Genomic DNA, 18,942 nt, shown 5'->3' on the forward strand with positions numbered 1-18,942 from the left:
ATCTGATTCTCCAAAGAATCGTCGATTGCTTGCGCCTTCTCCACGTGATGTTCATCGTACTCAACCACGAATCTTCTAATCTGTATCCCGAACTCAGAATCTAACCTTTGGGTGGGCAAAGCTTGTCAGAATCGAAAAGGACTTGATTAGGCAGAAGACTGAACTTCAGTTCCGTGAAACTGAAAACTTCGTCCACTCCCTGGAGAGAGGGAGCACGAATTTTATGAGTAAAATCAATTAATTTAGTCTTCTATCTAGTCTCCTTTATATAGAGTTATGATGGGCCAGATTAGGGATCCATGGAGGTTGGACTTGGGCCAAACCTGTTGGACTTTTACTAATTAAATTGAGCCCCAATTTAATACAAGTCCAATAGAATATTATTATCATCCACTATAGTATAATAATATTGACTACCCGTCCAATCCCAAATTACGAGTAATCCGGACTTTACCTCTTTAATTTATTATTTCCCGTGTTTAAGATATAAATATCCATTAATTAATTTAAGTCTGCTATTTGACTTTAATTAATATCTTTTTCCAAGAGTTGTCAAGTTCAAAATCTTTATTTATTATTTTGGAATAAATTCCAACTGGCCGGGTTTCTGAATAATAAAACCTTTTTCGAACACCTCTTGAGGATATTATCAAACTGGACTCACCCAGCACACGATTCATTGCAATAACAATACTAGCACCTCTAGACATTAATCACCACTACCCAAGATATCAGGATTCTTGGATTGCGAAAAATCCGCACCATTTGATAAATCAAAGTAGTGCATAATCAATATCGTATGCTCAATGTTATATCAACAATGATTAAGAAATAACAATCACCGAGACCTCGTCTTTCAGTAAATAGCAAGAAAGACTTATTTCAACTATTTGATCCTTCAATGTTATACCACACCAGTGTCGTTTATTTCCCAAGGTAAGGAAACATGCGGACTGACACTGCAACCTTTCACGATAGGTAGCCAAAGCCTATCTAGGTTGTGAAATTCTATTTCTCTTCTACAAAGGACCGACTGCGTCACCTTCTGTGAACGTCGTTCATGACCAGTCTACTATGCAGAAGAATTAGACTTATTTGCTTGTTATACATTTAAATGTTTGAGATACATCTTATAAATGCACAAGCAAACACCAATGCGACAAAATTACTTCTTCTCTCCTTGGGATAAAAGTGGATTGTAGAGTTCATTGTATACAAGCAATTCTATCCGTGCAACATGCTCGAAATATGTTTTTCAGTATACCAATTCTAACATAGGGTTCACGCCTGTACCTGGGTGGTGGCTGATCATAGGACAAGCGTTGATAACGGTGATAGCCGGCATAGTCGTATGACATGTTGACGGACTAAAGATAGGATGTTTTCTACGAAGGAAGGGGGAAGCTTCTATTTGATGGTTTTCTTCCTTTTTTTGGATGAATTGGACGAAGAGGGTCACTCTTTTCTTTTGGGTGGTGAGATATGGGTTATGGATAATGGTCTGACTTCAACGCGGCACGCCGGAATCCTTCCCGTCGGGCTTTGTAGAAGTAGGATTGTCCGGCTGCTAGAGCTCGGCGGACAGGCTGGACTCGGCAATCAAAGCAGGTGCTGTGCGCGGAATGTTTTCCGTCGGGCAGCAGTGGAGCTTTGATTTGAGATGGTGGGAGGGTCAGCTCTCAATGAAAGCACTAGTTGTTAAGGGTGTTTCCCTTAACAGGCACCGGTGGCGAGTTTCGCTCGGCGGTGGAGATAAATTTCCGGCGGCCAACCGGCTCGACGGACGATGGCGGAGTTTCTGTGCGCGGGAGTCGCTCCCGTCGGGCAGATAACTCGGCGGCTGATAGAATACTCCGGCGTCCAATTAGGATCGGTAGAGGGAATCCAAAATTAGGATTGGAAAACACACGTTATCTTTGGTGGAGAAAATATTTCATTAATTGATTGAATAAAATGATTACATCCTTCCCTATTTATAATACTAAACCCTAACTTACCGTACAAGAAAATAATATATGAAAAGATACTATGAATCAAAAGATAACTAAATAAAATATATGAAAAAGATTTGGGAAATAAAAGATGACTAAATAATTTAGATTTCCTAAGATATAGAGGATCGTATCATGCGTGCATATTTTATATAGTGTATATTTTTTTATAATGTATGTGTAACTTGCGTATTTTGTGTATAATGTGTACTGCATTGTGTAGTGTTTGTATACTGAGAATAGTGTGTGTATTTTCCTTTGTGTATTTTGAGCATAGTGTGTGTAGATGTTGGTATTTTTTTGCATAATAATGTGTACCATGTGTTACACATAGTGTGTGTAATTTGTATTTTCTGCATAATGTGTGTTGTGTAGTGCATGTATGTGTAATTGAAGGGACGTCGGATTACAATCAATCTAGTGATTTCTATAGGGACGTCGGATTACAATCAATCTAGTGATTTCTATAGGGACGTCGGATTACAATCAATCAAGTGCAGTTGCAACTAGAAATGTTACAGTTTAAACTTGTCTTTTATAATTTTGTTGGTCCAGGATATTCTATTTGAGGTTAAAACTGCTCTTTACTAAGTACTCTTGTTGACACCGAGTATGAAACATTCCTGTATGAGGTAAATTCTTTGGTGTAAAAATGTCATTTTTGCCATGATATGTGGGGTACATGTCAAAATATGCAACAATTTATTTCCCAAAACACCCCATGTAATTTTTATTAATAGAAAATGAATACTTAATTTAGTCATTAGATTAAGATAATAAGTGGCTGAGATTTGTTCTCCAGTTATACACTTAACATTAGTTAAACATTGATCACTTCTCTCATATATATGTATATAGACTACATAGGGGTGCGTTATAATGCTAACTTTTCGTAAATTGCTAACTGGCTAACTCATCAACGTAGTGTATTAAAAATGTCAACACATATTATTTGTGTTAACATTTTAATAAATTGTGTAGACATTTTAATATTAATGTTAACATAATGTATTAAAATATCAACTTAAATTTATGTTGACATTTCATTATCATCGTGTTGACATTTTTAATACACTACGTTGATGAGTTAGCAACTTAAGAAAAGTTAGCAACGGATCACACCCCTAGACTACATATGTATTTGTTCTTAAGTTTTCATTCTATTTTTTTCTCTTTTGGAATCCTTTACTTTTTTTCTTTTATATTTTGTTTATTCCTAAATATTTCTATTTTAAATTATCTTCAATTATTAATTACAAAAATCAGGCTTATTATTTATTTTGAACACATTCCGCACAATGAACATACTAAAACAAAAACTTTGATTCGAGGTTTGGAGATGACTATGGAGCTTTCTACTCACATTTGGATAGAGCTGGACTCAGCGGCTCTGGTTAGTTTGTTGTCATCAGGACATCTGGGCTCTGCAGATCTTAGACATCATATGACTTTGATCCGGAGTATGACATCTCAGCTGCAGGTTCGATTATCACACATCTACAAGGAAGGAAACCGGGCTGCTGACTTTCTGGCAGGTAGGGGGGTCCAGACCCCTGCCCTTACATACTTTGATCCAATCTCTGCGCCTCGGTACCTGAATGCGCTAGTTAGGATGGACCAGCTTGGATATCCTAACTTCCGTTTCCGACGTAGAGATGTGGGTTGGACTTGTTCTCATGATGCTTTGCTTTACTTTATATTCGTCTATTCCTCTTGTTTATTTAGCCTATCTTTTCCTCTTGATAGCATGGAGGATCCCGGCTTGTGGGACCTCTGGTTTACATTTTCATGTTCTTGTTTTGGGTCTTAGTCATTTTTGGGCTAAGATAAGGTTTTTGGAACATTATATTTTTATTTTATTTACGGGTTGAGGGTCTGCCTAAACCTCCCGCCCACAATGGGCATTTTTTATTAAAAAAAATACATACTAAAACAAAAAGATGATGAAGCGCAGCTGAAACTCGCTTCTTTTGCACATGTGTTTTATAGATATAAGATAAAGTGCAGACTGGTCAAGTAGACTCCCTCTATGTTGGTTCGGCAGCTCCACCATTGATATATATTGCTTGATTTTTCCAGAGCAGATAAGGGAAATGTATATGATTCATTGGTGAGTACCTTCTTAACAAGATTTTATTTCAATTGTATTGATTGAGCGGAATGCACCGTGGAATTTAATATAATTTGCAAGTGAACTTTTGTTGATATGCAAACTGCAGTTGCACTTTTGTTGAACAATTGATAATGCTTCAGTCGTAATGAATTTTGACCTTCTTACTCTTACCGAATAATACTCCATCTGTCTCTTTAGAAATGAAACATTTTCCTTTTTTTAATTGTCCTATTAAAAATGAAACATTTCCTAAAATGAAAACAACATTATCTCTACTTTTTCCTCTCTCTTACTTTACTCTTTCTTCATTATTAACTCACAAAACAATACTGCATAAAATCCCATGCCGGAAACTAAATATTTCATATTTATTGAGACGGAGAGAGTACTAATGATTGTTAATCATGGCCTAGGGCACAGAGTATTTTGATTTATAAGTTGACTGATGGCATTTCTCTCCACGTCAGAGTGTGTATGCTGAACGTAGTGATGCAATATTGCTGGTTGTCATACCAGTTGCACATGCCCCAGAAGTCGCACCAGCTAAAGCTATTAGAATTGCAAAGGAACTAGATGGAGAATTTCAGTTTGCTATCCAATTTTTTCGTATTCATGAAATTAAGAGGTGAAGAAAATAGAAACTTGGTTAACTACAATCTTTTATTGTTTTTGCTTACTTGCTTTTATTTACTGTTTTTCTTAGTTAAATCAAACCCCAAATTGTGTGTCCAAATAGTGATAGAAGCCTAGTATTTGGTTATTTGATCGTATTCCTTGTGCTTACCCTTTAGCTATATTATTTCTGCCTAGTATACTGCAAATAATTCTGTACTAAAAAAATAGTGCACCAAGTGGTTTTGGCGCTGTTGCTGAATAATACTTCCACGTTTAAGATTGATATTTTAAAAAGAACATATTGCTACTTTGGATTTTTATTGCTTTAATTTTTAAGTTTTGTTTTTATGAATTCTCCTGCAGGCATGGGGGATTCATTTTACTATGATGCAGAGTAGCAAGGATGAGTAGCAAGGAGGATATTACTATTATGATGACTGCTCTAATTACTAATGATGTGACTGTTGGATCTGTTGGATCTTGTGTAGGTATGGAAGATGAACCTGAAAAAGAATAACTTGGAATCATATTACATGGAACTTGAAAGACAAGGTGAAGAGAGACTTCAAGAAGAAAGAGAAAGAAGATTGGACGACGTGAAAAAGTTCTTGGAGAAGTCACGCGATGAGGAAAATGCTAGAGCTATGAAGAGGTCGTTTCAACAAGAAAGTGAGGGAAGACTAAACAACTCGATAAAGTCCTTGCAGAAGTCGCTCCAAGTTATAAGCAGAAATTTGAGTGAAATGATACTTCGAGATTCTAAAAAGGGGTCAATTGTTGAAGAAGAAAAAAAAAATGTTGCAGAAATCCATGAACCGAGTTCAATCAAGATGAAAAAATGAACTATCATGTTCAACCTCATCTAACACAATGACCATACTTCCCCATGAAGATGAAGAAGATGAATCAGACAAAATTGTGGTTAATTCTTTCCAGCCCTCTCTTCCTCTCTGTAATTTTAATTCCTTTTATTGCTGACAAAGAAGGTTTTGATAAAGACTTACAATTAAGTAAAAAATGGAGGAAAAGTAGGAGCAAACTGGAAAACTCAAGTTCAAGCCAAGAGGTTGTCTGGAAAACGCAAATGTGAAAAGGGACAGAAAAAATTCAAAATTGGAAGCTGGAGGAGAAGTTGCATAGAGAGGCCGCAGACAAATTTCCAGCGGTCGTTGGGACATTACACACTATATATGCATTGCACAAACACTGCACTCCTATACAAACACACCATTTAAACAAAAAATTTACACTTGAAAATATACACCGCACATATTACCCAAACTACACATATTATATACAAAATACACTCATTATACATACACTGCACAGACATGCACCAGAAACACACACTACATATGCAACACGCACTTCAAACTTGCAAACACACATAATAAAATATATGCTTTGTAAGCACTAAATACAGACAACTGCAAACACACAAAATACACACACTATACAGCAAATACACACATGTACATAAAACATACACTACACACACATATACAAAAAATACATGACTTCAATCACACATGCATGCACTACACAACACACACATTATACACAAAATACAAATTGCACACACACATTATACAAAGTGTTAACACACTGTACACATTATTATGCAAAAAATACCAACATCTACACACATTATGCTCAAAATACTCAGAGGAAAATACACACACTACTCAGTATACAACACTACACAATGCAATACACAATATACGCATGTTATACGTACATTATAAACAAAATATACACTATATATACAATATGCACGCACTAGACATATACATACAGAATATGTGCTGCACACACACATTATACACAAAATATACATGAATTGAAAATACACATATACACATACTGCACGTGTTATGCAAAAAATACAAGCACTTCAATCACACATACACGCACTACACAACACACATTATACACGAAATACACACAATACTCACATTATATACAAAGTGTAAACACAATGCACGTGTTATGCAAAATATTACAAAAAACTACATACACTATCGCACATATTATAAGTTACACACACTATATACAAAGTATGCATATTATACACACACTCTATAAACCAAATACACACTAGACATTATACAAAAGATACAGTCAACTACTACACACACTATACACCAAATATACATGTACCAAAATTTCAAGCAAAGCACACACTATACATAAAATACAAGAACTATATGCACACGTACACTATATACAAAAATACATGTACAACACAAACACTTACACAACTTATAAACAAAGTACATGCGCTATAAGCACAAAATATCATGTGCTACACACACGATACAAAAATTAAATAGTACACACACTATACCTAAAATACACTCTACACACATACATGAAATAAATGCACTGCAAATACACAGACGTACTACACAAAACACACGCCAAACACATAATACACAAAATAAACATGTACAAAAAATATATAGGCAGGACACACAAACACACTTCTGTATAAACACACACTATACACACACTGTACAAACATTCACAAAGCAAACAAACTAAAGACACTATACACAAAGTACACACACAATACACACAATATACACAATGCACAAAGTACACATTACACACTATACAAATACACACACTTTACACATACCTTACACAAAATACCTACGCTATAAACAAAATATACACTTCACACACTACACATACACAACATACAGTGCACAACTGCACTACACAAACATTATACACAAAACATATATACAATATATACACACCGCACTCACTATACAAATAGACACTTTAAAAAAAATATAAACACTGCATTACACAAACATTATACACAAAATATATATACAATATATACACACCGCACTCACTATACAAACACAACACTTAAAAAAATATACACATAGAAAATACACACTACACAATATACACAAAATACACTTATTACACATACACTGCACACACATTCAAAACATACATACATTGGAAACACACTTACATACGCAACCGCACTTCATACTAACAACACACAACAAAAAATATATACTATAGACAAAATATATGTACTCCAAACAAACAGGACAAGGTATATGCTTTGTAAACACAAAATACAAGAAAATACATACACCGCACACACATATATACAAAATACATGCACTTCATGTACATGCACTACACAAAACACACAACACACACATTATACACAAAATACACACTATGCACACACAATATACAAAGTGTAACACACTGCATACTGATACAGAAGATATGCATACTTAGTCAGTGTTAGTTAGGATTTGATTAGATATTATTTATTAATTTGTTTCTTTAATTAGTTAGTTAGTTAGCAGATTTGAATTTTGAATTAAGTTGTTGCAAATTTCTCTCATTTTGTAAGTCTATATATTGACGCTCTTAAGTGGTGAAAAGGATCTTTTGGAGAGATCAGAATTTAGACGGCGTAGCCGTGGCCTCCTTCGTGAGGATTGACCTCCTTCGCGAGGATTATTTCTTATTCCAGTTTGATTAGTTACATTGAGTTCCTTCCCTTTTTCGTTTATCTTCTTGTTCATTAGTTTCGAGCCTTTACTCCTAACACATACATTGCACATTATATACACGCTATACACATACAATAGACAAAATATATATACAAAATACACACAATACATTCCAATCAAATATACTAATTAAACTATACACAAATCACACACATTAGGAACAAAATACATAAACTTCACATACTACACACTAAACAAAAATTCACACATTACACACACATTATACACACAATACATATCAATTATACACAAACCTAATACACTAATCAAAGTATACCCAAAACACACCCACACTATGCACAACAAACAGACAAAATACACATACTTCACACAATACACACAAAATATATATAATATACACACCGCACACACTATACAAACACCTACACTAGACACAAAAAATGCACATGTAGGGAAATTGCACACTGTATTTGTATTACACAAAAAATACACACATATACATAAAATATATGTACTACAAATACACATAAACGCACTACACAGAACACACACCACACACATTATATACAAAATACACTCTAAAAAAATATACACACAAGACATACGACACACATAGTATAAACACACTCTATACAAAAGTATAAACACAAAATACACATTACACTTACTACACAATATACACATTGTATACTTGCTACACACTATATACAAAATACACACACTTTACACACATCTTCGACAAAAAAACCCACACTATACACATTTCACACACTACAAACACTATAGACACAATGTACATGTGTACTGCACACAATATACACTAAACCCAAACACACTAATCAAACTATACACAAAATACACACCACACATACTACACACTACACCCACTATACAAAAAATACACAGACACACAAAATATACACAATATAGACAAATATACATGTAAAAAAATAGACACATAACACATACTACAGAAAAAATACAAACGAACAATGATACATACATACGCACACTACAAACTGCATACATTGCACATAAAACACACTATACACAAAATATAATAAACACACACTTCACATATTATTATATACTAAACACAAAATACACATACATTGCAACCAAACATACTAACCAAACTATAAACAATATACACAAACTATGCAAAAAATACACAAATTTCAAACTATACAAAAAAATTACCCACTTTACACACCCTATAAACACACAATACCTAGCAACTATACACAAACCAAACATACTAATCAAACTATACACAAAAATCACACACTTTACATACACACACTATAAAAACACTACACACTACACATCACACACACTATATATAAAATACGTAAATTACACACACTATAAACCAAATATACGCTATATACACAAAATGCACGCACTAAACCTACACAAAAAAATACACACTACACACACAATATACAAAATAGAAAGTGTAACACACTTCACACATTATGCAAAAAACACACATAGCTACACACACTGTACATATTACAAAAAATACACACTATACACAAAATATACTTGAACTGAAATTATACACATAGCATACATTATAAACACACTATACACAAAATACATGCACTCGACACACACTATAAAAAATACACACTCTCTGCACATATTTTCTCGAATGGAGAGTAGTCTTAGGGCAACTCTAGCTTCTCCAGGCTTGCCTTCTTCTCCATCTCTCATGCATGATTCAAAAAAGCATAAGAACTATTTTAGTGGAAGAACTAGAAGAAATATTATCACCTACATAATTCGCAGAATTATCAACAAAGACGATGTTAAAAACAAAAGTAATAACTATGCATTCACTTGCCACAACAACTTCCTTTAACTTAATAAGACTTTGGATAATGCTTGAGATATCACAGACAGATAATTACCTTTTCAACCAAGCAAGGAAGAAAGATGGTTGCCTCACAGCCCTCATTTTTGAACAGATCTAGAAGCTCGGGAAGAAATTCAAGTACCTTAGCAAAATTACAGAAGGTCAAGTGTCAAGAAATGATCCAGATAGTTTAAATATGATAAATAAGAATTATCAACACATATATATTCACCGGCTGTAACATCCCTAGAGAGCTAGATATTGGAGAATCAATAACAATTTGTACGCAATTCCACGGGCTGTATTGTAATTTAGCAATTCTACAATCAATCTGAATGTGGTATCACTCCTTTCTTTTTCAAACAACAAGTGTCTTGAGAATACTCATCAAACATGGTATCACTCATTTCTTTTTCAAAAATACCATTAAATGAAAATTTCAAGTTACACAATCAAAACTAGAATTTATGTTGAAATAACCTTCTGCAAGATCTCAATGCCATCAACTTGCTTTTGAAGTCAGCACTTAAGAGCCTCCGATCAGATCCTCTCAAAGTATTTCATGACATCATTCTGTTTGAGGAAGTAAGCAAAGTCACATACTATAACATCTATAAGAATGAAACATATCATCAGATGTAAAAAAATTAATAAGCCACACAGATGCCAAAATAAGTCAACATTGATGGTCTGACACCATTTACCCAAACCCAAAAGTTGACAAAAGTTCTAAAAATTTGTATGAAGGCCTCCCACAAAATTAATAAAGGAATCTTAAAAGAGAACAGAAACCTCAAGATCTTGAATTTGAATCTGGAAACAATAATCCTTTCTCTATCAACCAGCAAGAGTAACACTAAGTTAATAATCTACTTTGTTTACTTAAAAGATACAGCATTGTTTGCAGCTTGCAGTTACCAAAATATTTGCACCTTGTTGCCCTAAAAATAAATTTGTACCAACCTTGGTTGAATCCTTCAGGTTAGTGTTGATGTCTTGAGCAGGCAAGATGTACTCTTGCCCGTATCCCTTGTTAGGTACAACTCTCTAAATAAACAGGACATCAATTAACAAATATATTATGGTTAAGAAGAAAGATATTAACAACAGAAAACAAACTGAGAGTGCATTTCTTCTTCCATGCCCAGACTTGCGGTCGCCATGACCATTTATTCTGTCTTTAGGCTGCTTTTAAACGCGATGCTTGACAAAACAGATCTACCTTGAAAAGCTTCATATGTCTTCAGTCGTTAGCAAATAATAGCTTAAGCAGAACCTTGTATATCTCTCAAATTTTTTGATACCTATTAGGGGAGAGAATAAGATAGGTCTAGCGCCATCTAGCAGGTAAAAGAGTTGGCAAACCTCAATGAAGATAAAAATTTTGGATATTCATACCGTTTCTTGTCCACAAACACTCAATATTTCATTAAAGCATGCAGCCGATTTACGAACATCTACTGATTTATCCTGGATAGGTAACCAAGATATTTCTTGAGACATAAAGTTGACACAAACACCTACCTACAAAATAACAACTTTGCATAATGAGATACCGCCATAGCAAATGCAGTGGGTTTGAGTAGTTGTATTACATCAGGAAACTCAGCCAACAAACTAGGAAGCTTTCTTGATAGCCAATCAAAAAAATCTTGCGCTCTTCTGCGCCTACTTTGGCGTATGTGAGAACAGCTGTAATATATGGTAGCTGAAGACAGCAACAAACGATGAGGTCAACGATACTCAAAGCTGTAATATATGGTAGCTGAAGAAAGCAACAAACGATGATGTCAACGATACTCAAAGCAGGAGTTCGAAAAACACTATTTTCCTAATCTGACTACAGACCATTTTATTGGGATGAGCAACACCAAGCTAAGTATCTAAGGTGCTCAATGTACTCTCATGCATATGCTTTTTGTTGTAGCCAAGGCATTTCAAGACATCTGAAAGAATGCCCTGCATGAGCCACATTCATGTAAATCAAGCCTTCACAAGAGCTATGTACATGACAGAAGAGTTTTCAGTATTGGGAATTAAAGGTACAATTATTGTCTTTGAGGAATTCGGGAGTTTCTAAATGATCCCAAGTATTTATAATATTATGATTGTAAATCAGTTAGTTGAAAAAAAACGACTCATAATAAACCTGTAACTAATAGTATAAGAATTCGGGAGTACCTTGCTTGACTTCTCAACTGGCCAGTCCACCCGGCAGAATACGTTTGTTCGCCTCTTCCAGAATTTTGGTTACACTTTCAATAGATTCCAAGCAGACTTTGACAGAAAAATAAATTCAGATTGACAGCATGCCCTCTTAAATCATTCACAGATTTGATGATTAACAAACATATCTTCACGTGGGGCTGATCCTTTCACTGATATCTTCACGTGGAAGACCATCCATGCCACCAGTCACCGCAGATGATGTAGACTTAGTTGGAGCTACAGATGCCTGCAAAGAGTGATATTTGTAAATTTGAATTGAAGAACAAACAGGGAAAAAATGACAGTTTTACACCAAAAGAATTTACCTCGTACAGGAACTTTTCATACTCGGTGTCAACAAGAGTACTTAGTAAAGAAGTTTTAACCTCGGATAGAATATCCCTGGACCAACAAAATTATGAAGGACAAGTTTAACTGTAGCATTTCTAGTTGCAGCTGCACTAGATTGATTGTAATCCGACGTCCCTGCAAAAGTCACTATATTGATTGTAATCCGACGTCCCTGCAAAAGTCAATTAAATCCTGGAATAAAATTATCACGCATGTTTAAACCTTGTCATAAACTAAGTCAGAAAGTAATGAGAGAATTCTTGAAGATAAGTTTTGAGCACCTTCAGCTTAATATGAGAAGTAACAAAGTCGTCCACTACAGATACCATCAGGATAGGCTTTTCTCTAAGAACCTTTGGATTCTTCCACTCCTTCATAATTTTATACAAACGTGTTTCCCAATATGACAAATTTACCTTCACAAAATTCAACCAAGTTCATCATTTGTTCCTCATTGACCAGTTCGAAAAATAGGTCAGTTCTGAAAAACTAACTGTCCTAACCAAATTGCTCCACAACATTGCGATGTTGGCACACCAATACAGATATCAGGGCCTGAATCCCCAATCTGAGATTTTAGATTATTTTTCAAATGACCCTCTCAAAAGTAAAATCAGGACCCACAGCTTCACTAAAGGTGGAAAGACACTTCATGGCTTGAGCACGAGTCTTTATGTCAGCTACTCTTCCTGTAATACCTATCAAGTAAAAACTATCATATGTACGAAGTAACCAAAAGATTGTTAATTTTAACTCAATGAACATCAGAGAAAAATATGAGCATTTGCGTTTCAGAACTACAGGTAAGAGTTACAACTGTGAGAAATGACTAAGCCAATCAAAGAAATGCTAATGAATTTTCAAGGTACTGATTGCACCAAACTATAGAAGTTTTTGACCTAAAGGCAAAGCACAACACACTTTTTAGGAAACTTGATACTGTCGCAGCAATGTGGGTGACAAATATCAATAACTTGTTGTTGGACCTGCTCAACAGACCATGCTTAGGTTAAGGTCAGTAGTCCAAGTTGGAGAAAGAATTACTAAGGCAGAACAATATACTAAAGTTGCTAAATCTATAAAATATTTAAGGTCAGTAGTCCAAGTTGGAGAAAGAATTACTAAGGCAGAACAATATACTAAAGTTTTTGACCTAAGGCAGAACAATATACTGAAACCACACATAGAAAAACTAACAATTTCTTCAACAGGAGCATATTAACTAACCAGAAAATATTTACTCAAGAAAAACAGAAGAATGATAAAATTATATTGAAAAATGATCATCAATGAAATGATCAAAAGAGTTATTTTTCTACGTAGACATTATCATCAGAGCTAGATAAAATTGTTTCCATTCGTAACAAATTTCTATGATGCAGGATATTGTGTCCAAAATGTCAGTTGAGAGACAAACATGCAATCATTTTTTTCAGTAATCTGCAATTCATATGTTTGAGGGAGAATTACACCCAAAAAAGTGGGATACAATGAACCCACGATGCAAAACCATAACTTAAGGGGAAAAACACAAACAAATACGACCTAAATAGGCAATTGCCGCAAATAAGGTCAAACAGTAATTTGAACCCTAACCTTCAAGCCGCTCTTTCAACGCAACACCTCTTAGAGTAATCGTCTCTACTGGAATAAGGGATCCTAATCTGCTCTAAATCTCTTCCAAACTCATTTCAGTTGGCTGTAAAGAAAACTGTTAGTTAGTAAAAAATATCTATCGTGGGTGTCCCTAATAATGTATTCAGCATACAACAGGTAAGAGGGAGAAAAAAACAGCAGCTGGCTAAAAAAGAGAAGTGCATACAACAAGAAAAACGGGAGAGTCAACAGTGGTTAACCATATTTTATGTGAAGTAGCTAGACGTCTAGAATACGTGCTCATAATGTGTCTCCTTAACCCTTGTGTTATAGTAACATTTTACATTTTACTTACCACTGCAATAGTAGGCTTCTTTCCACTAAGCATGAGCATGTTGATGATCATATTACGGCAAATGATGTATTCCAATTATTCCATAATCCTCGGCGAAAATAAGAGAAATTTGTCATAAAGAATACTAGTAATCAACTATGTTATTGATGGCGCATGACGGCCAACCCAAAAACCGCCACAGGGATATGGCAGTCGATAAAATATTATGAATATACATAATTATCAATTCAAAAAATTAGAAAATAATAAATAAAATATAAACTGAAATTTATCTGCTACTTAAACAATAGTGTCATAATGTAATATATATCCTATTAAAGAAATCATAATGTCATAAGCAATTATATAATATGTCTAATAACATATCTGCTATTAAAGAAGCATAATATCATAAGCAATTATATAATATGCCTAATACTTAAAGTCTTGGTTCAATAATCAAAATACAAAACCGTCATCATAATAATAACAATAATTATTATTATTTTCTGTTTTTATTATAATTTAGTAATAAGTAATTATGAAAATTTTAATGAAAATTTGAAATTATGAATTATATTATACTAAATTAAAATAATAATGACTATAATTATTATTATTAGTATTATTATATTATTTCTTATTATTACGTACTTGTACTAACTTCATATGAAAATTCAATCAAATTATTAAATTTATCCATTTTAATAATAAAAAATATTATAACAATTATTATTATGTTTTTAATAAATAATTCATTAAGGAAATCTTAAAATAATTTAATATTATTGATTATATTAAAATGATTATTTTATTTATTAATAAAATTTTAATTATCATTACATCATTCAGCTAAGGCGGGGGCGGCAGGGAAACTAGGGCATTGGGGTGGTGCCATTGACATAGGGTGTTTTTGAGGGACGAAACTGTTTGGGCTGAGGTTTTGGTTAATTGAGGCTGCCCAATCAAAATGGATGTATATAGGCCAAGGCACCGCCATGGCACCTCACTCATGACGGAAAATGGCGGTCGCCATAAAATAGTTCTGTAGCCAATCAAAAAAACCCTTGTGCCCTACTGCACCTACTTTAGTGTTTGTGAGAACAACTGTAATATATGGTAGCTGAAGACAACAACGAACGATGAGGTCACTCAAAGCAGGAGTTCGAAAAACACTATTTTCCAAATAGACTACAGACCATTTTATCGGAATGAGCAACACCAAGCCAATTATCTAAGGTGCACAATGCACACTCACGCATATGCCTTCTGAAAGAATGCCCTGCATGAGCCACATTCATGTAAATGATCAATCAAGCCTTGTGGTCAAGAAAAACCTGGATTGAGTTGTGGACTTTTGGTCAAGGAAACCATAACATACGTTCTTTAATATTCGACAAACTTCTGAAAAATCTCCATGAGCAATCTTTTTTGTTGATGTAAGTTCGGTTAGTTCAGCAACAGCCTCTTTCCTCTCACACCATTTTGAAACTTTTTGAAAATAAAATACAAAAAAGTATGAATAAAAGGCTACATTAAATAATTTTTTTGAATATTTGTTATAAGTAAATGACAAAGATAGGCCACTTACCACCCCTTCCCAAAATCCAGACTTCTCCAAAGGCTTCAATATATCAACTGGATCGACAAGGTCATCATACTCGGATATCTCCTAAGGTTCTGATAGGAAATATATCTTAGACTCGTAAAAGACAGCCATAAATTAAAGTCACGAAGGTAAAACCACGCGAAGGTATAATAGCAATATCAACAGCAAGACAATATCAATTTATTATAGCTTAAGATAGTTTGGACTTGGGTCAGACACAGTGTTGCACATAAAATTGCAGTTCACAGAAAACCTATAACTGGGCTAGGCTAAGGGGTGGACAGATTCTGCAAACGTAAGAGACGGCATTGAATTGCCTCGTTCCTAGGCTACGTGGTGACTTGATAACATTGTCCAGAAACATTGTTCAAATGCCAAACAAGTACTTCAGAATACACATCCCACAGCCTTAGAAACAACTTCTAGTTCGAGCTCCTTGTTCTAGACCTGACGAATGAAAATGCAACATATAATGATCTCGATCATAAGAAAATTTATTTTATACAAGTTGCTGAGTACGTCAAATAACAAGTATAGCAGAGAAGATCAGCATATACACCAGTTGCATAAGCATAAATTATTGAAACACTAGACCAGAAGAACATAGTTGTCAATAACATTCTTACCAGAAGAACACTATGCAAATACTCTCAAACACTGCCGTCAGAGTGATCATCAAACTATGCAACATAACATTCTTACAAAAGGAAGATTCACAACATCAATATAATAAGAACACTATATTATTAAAAGAAAAAAAACAAGATAAAATAGATCAAGATATAATATCTTTGTAATCTTGATCAAACATTTAACAACCAAATCAGAGAACTTCTGGTTTCTGATTGCAAGAGACTCATTTGAAGCTGGAGATGGCCATCTTGATGGATCCAGAAGTCTTAACAAATTTATAAGCACAGCAAATGATGTACGTTCTGCGTTATAATGCACGTGCAATCCGGCCACACATCGGCAATTATATTCACAAGGAGAGGAGAAAAACTAGCCATGCTTGCCTCATAAGTTTATAGTGATAGTTACCAGAATCATTAACATCAGAACATTCAAAGCTCACAAAAGTTGACTTCCATCATCCATCTGCGGATCTCTATTATCCAAAAGCCATAGCAACAGTTCCGTGATGAGACTACAAGAGTACTCTCCTTAACTGCATAATCAAGCCTCTTGTTCTGAAAAGCCTGCAACAAAAGCAATAACAACTCCAAACCTCAATTTACACCCAAACAATTAAAATCATGACATGACCTTCAATTTTAGGCGTCATTAGTTAAAAGGTCAGACTACTTACCTACATCATAGTATTCCGGACATATTTACAAGATCTTGAAGCCAAAATTCTTCACAACCTGCTAGGAATGATAACAATTGTGAGGGAAACAATGCCGAAGAGGTATGTCAAAAATAGCAGAACAATTGTCTCTATTCCAATTCCAAATACAAAAGGAAGTAATTGCAATGCATAAAGATGACACTTGTACAATTTATACATCAACGATCAGCCCCTGGACTGAAAATTTATACATCAGAACAATTGTCTCTATTCATGATCTCTTCTCTGTTTCAGATTATAGTCAAATCATAGTAGTACTTCGCAATGAGCTCATTCCACAATAATGAGGACAAATTAGCTACGTAGAAAATTTACCTCGTTGTCATAACTCCTCGAGAAGATTGAACCACACCTGAGAGTATAATGACAAAGGTTAAAACATATTCCTATAAAAAAACATCAAATATACCTATAATTCAGTTACCAATTTTATAACAAAATCAGAAGCCAAACCTGAGTTTGGAAGAGCATAAGGTTCCCCTGTCGACCCCCAATCATTTCAGATACTTCTTTTGTCTGACATCATCCAGATTTTTCTGGAGACTTTTCCAAAGGTCTCATGCCAACCATCTAAAAACATAGATGTCAAAACAGCTAAATTTGGAAATTTAAAAATAATGAGACGTAGATGGAAAATCTTGAAATAATTACCTTGGAAATAGCCGCCAAAGCTGAGAAAGCTGCATTCCTCACATCAGGTGTTCCATCATTAAGGGCCTAATAATCCATGCAGATCAATCTAGAGAATACAAAGAGTTGCTGATGACCCATCATAATAAAACGATAAATTACACAATTTGAATGGTAGCTCAACACAAAAAGTAGTTCATGCTTTTTGCAACAATGTACATATAGCTAAGCCAAATCTAGAAGTGAGATATAAAGTTATTTACAACGGAGCTACTGAATTCAAACAATATGATTCTGAGATATATTATAGATTCAACAATCAATATCAAGTGCGAACGAAATAATTGGTTAAAAAAATCCAAAAATAAATATGCATGGTTGAGAGAACACATTAAGCTACTAACTAACCTCCATGCATATGGGAACATATTCCTCGCGAACCTTAAGTATGGTCGCTCTGTTACTGTTTCAATACAGAATGTAACACAGCTCAACGTCATCGATCTTACAAGACGAACTTTGTTTTTCACTTCCACCTTCATAGCTGCAAGAAAACTAATAATCAGTAAACCTGGAGAAAGAATTCTCTCATTACGAACCATAATAAATACCACATCTTCTTTCGTTCCTCGAGTAACCATGCATTTAATCTATTGGTTCAAACAATAGGTCAGCCGAATTAGGTGATTTTGTGGTAATTTCAGAACATATTTCCAACTATGTAACTGAAACTACTAGAAAATACATTCATATCTTATGCAACTT

General features: G+C 34.4%; 2 long non-coding RNA genes across 7 annotated transcripts; both read right to left on the minus strand.

Moving 5' to 3' along the window:
* Nucleotides 1–9,829: 9,829 nt before the first annotated feature.
* On the minus strand, nucleotides 9,830–15,024 carry LOC121799224. Of its 5 annotated transcripts, none has more exons than XR_006050210.1 (13): nucleotides 14,609–15,024; nucleotides 14,254–14,356; nucleotides 13,161–13,355; nucleotides 12,939–13,073; nucleotides 12,633–12,829; nucleotides 12,280–12,553; nucleotides 11,655–11,806; nucleotides 11,497–11,568; nucleotides 11,321–11,402; nucleotides 11,062–11,145; nucleotides 10,579–10,671; nucleotides 10,154–10,240; nucleotides 9,830–9,951 (listed from the first exon to the last, which is right to left on the minus strand). It is a non-coding gene; the product is annotated as an uncharacterized LOC121799224 (long non-coding RNA). The 5 variants fall into 5 exon arrangements; XR_006050209.1 differs by having other exon boundaries at nucleotides 11,497–11,622; nucleotides 11,694–11,806; nucleotides 12,633–12,849; XR_006050207.1 differs by having other exon boundaries at nucleotides 11,497–11,622; nucleotides 11,694–11,806; nucleotides 13,161–13,346; nucleotides 14,609–15,023.
* A 791-nt stretch (nucleotides 15,025–15,815) lies between these two features.
* On the minus strand, nucleotides 15,816–18,927 carry LOC121799223. 2 transcript variants are annotated; one of them, XR_006050205.1, is made up of 10 exons: nucleotides 18,789–18,927; nucleotides 18,586–18,721; nucleotides 18,199–18,264; nucleotides 18,001–18,117; nucleotides 17,863–17,899; nucleotides 17,506–17,563; nucleotides 16,823–17,395; nucleotides 16,179–16,267; nucleotides 15,969–16,078; nucleotides 15,816–15,869 (listed from the first exon to the last, which is right to left on the minus strand). It is a non-coding gene; the product is annotated as an uncharacterized LOC121799223 (long non-coding RNA). The 2 variants fall into 2 exon arrangements; XR_006050204.1 differs by having other exon boundaries at nucleotides 16,179–17,395; nucleotides 18,199–18,286.
* Nucleotides 18,928–18,942: the final 15 nt, after the last annotated feature.

This window comes from Salvia splendens, chromosome 4 (assembly GCF_004379255.2).
Source record: "Salvia splendens isolate huo1 chromosome 4, SspV2, whole genome shotgun sequence".
NCBI classification, from domain to species: domain Eukaryota; kingdom Viridiplantae; phylum Streptophyta; class Magnoliopsida; order Lamiales; family Lamiaceae; genus Salvia; species Salvia splendens.